Consider the following 2,005-nt stretch of genomic DNA (forward strand, 5'->3'; position numbering starts at 1 on the left):
CCAGGTGAGGCGATGCCTCGCCCTGCTTCAGCTCTCGCTGGTCAGGCTGCAGCAGCTGACCAGCACCGATTGTCCGGCACTCCCTAGTGAGATGACCCCAGTACCTCAGTTGAAAATGCAGACATCACCGGTCTTCTGTGTCGCTCGCGCTGGGAGTTGGAGACTGGAGCTGTTCCTATTCGGCCATCTTGCTCCGCCCCCCTCACTAACTCTTATACTAATTAGACTGAGTTCACATTCTGACAAATGATAACTTATTTATTTCACATTTTTGAAATGTCAGGACTTTAAGGAAGGGTCCACCCAAGCAGGAGAAATTTATACCTTTCTTAAACTGAGAAAGTCTGTGCGGGACCCAGGAGTTCCTTTGATGTCCCCGTTTTCCTAGTAGATTCCCAAGGGTCAACAGGGCTCTGTTCACATCAGAAATGGCTAAAATACTAAAGAAAAGATTGCTCACTATTGGCTCATTCTACCCCAGGAGCAGACTAATTACTTTTATGGGCATTCTAAATTAAATTTTAATATAATAGGTGTATGAAACACCTTCATTTTCAAAATTCTGTGGACTTTGGTTAGCTGATGTATTTGCCATGGTACTCAAGTGAAACAGAGCCAACGGTAGACGTGTTATGTGAGCCTGAGAAGTCTCAAGATCTGCATGTAGCAAACTAGAGACCCAGAAGACTGATGGTGAAAGTTCCAGTCCAAGTCCAAGTCCAAAGGTGGGACAAGACTGATGTCCCAGCTCAAAGACAGGCAGAACAAGCAAATTTTCCCCTTACACAGCCTTTCTATTCTATTCAGGCATCCAGTGGATTAGATGATGCCTGCTCATATTGGAGAGGGCAAGCTGCTTTCCTCAGTCTACTGGCTCAGATTTTAACCTCATCCAGAAACATCCTCTTTCCTCAGTCTACTGGCTCAGATTTTAATCTCATCCAGAAACATCCTCTTTCCTCAGTCTACTGGCTCAGATTTTAATCTCATCCAGAAACACCCTCATGAAGACATCCAAAACAATGTTTGCTCAAATGTTTGGCACACCACAGCCCAGTCAAACTGACGTAAAATTAACCATTACAACTGGTAACTGTTCTTTTTGTCTTAGTAAAAGCTCTGATTTAGATCAAATGTGACAAAACTTTCAGGTAGGTAACTGAGGAAATAGTTCTGCTTTTTAAAAAATTAAATTCTAAAGAACTGGCATTTGGTGCTTCAGCCTAGGTGTGACTTGGGGTGTATTTTAAGGAAACAACCACACTCTAAGCACAATTAATATGAGACACTCAGGGTTGTTTGCCAGGAATAGAATATGTACTGCAAATAGTCTGAGAGGCAACACGTAGTGATTTAAGAAAATGTTATAATAAATTAAATGGTGGCCTTTTTCTCCCCTCTCAGTAGTTTTCCTATAGTATTAAAGACTTCCTGAGATTACTTAGATAAATGTGATATAAAATTAAAATTAAAGAAGAAAATCTACAATTAGGTTTTTCCCCTTATTATATAAGTTTCAGGCTTTTAGGCTGTATCTCTTGAAGTGATGTATAAAAATGATAATGACTCAGATATGGTTAACACAGATAATCAGTTTAGATAATTACTGCAGAAGAGTGGCTCTCTTTTATTTCAACTGGCTATTTTAATAGATCAGATAAGCCTAATAATAATCAAGCAATTTCTCCTTAATTTGTGCTGGGCACATAAAATTTCAACAGCTTTGAAGCATTATTATGCTCCCTTCAAATTCTTCTTAGGGCTCTTTGGGAAACTTGTAATGTTGAAATATTAATCACTTTATTGAGGATGCCAAACCTTAGAACATCAATAGAAAAGTCCCTTCCGAGGACTGCACTGACTTCTCTGGCTTTAAGATGCAGAATATACAAACTTAGTGTCTTTTCTCTTTCTGGGCTCACAATATAAAGCTTAATAGAGAAAAGGAAATTCTTTAGGACCACAAAGAAATGAATAGAAAATGGAATATTCTTTAGGACCACAA

The 2,005-nt window shown here is 39.3% G+C and overlaps 1 protein-coding gene across 6 annotated transcripts in view; it reads left to right on the forward strand.

The window, feature by feature from the left end:
- Nucleotides 1–2,005, forward strand: part of CDH20 (cadherin 20) — a 233,945-nt gene that overhangs the window by 49,767 nt on the left and 182,173 nt on the right. The window lies entirely within an intron of this gene.

The sequence above is a fragment of the Rhinopithecus bieti genome, unplaced genomic scaffold, assembly GCF_001698545.2.
Source record: "Rhinopithecus bieti isolate Rb0 unplaced genomic scaffold, ASM169854v2 scaffold_2554, whole genome shotgun sequence".
NCBI lineage: Eukaryota > Metazoa > Chordata > Mammalia > Primates > Cercopithecidae > Rhinopithecus > Rhinopithecus bieti.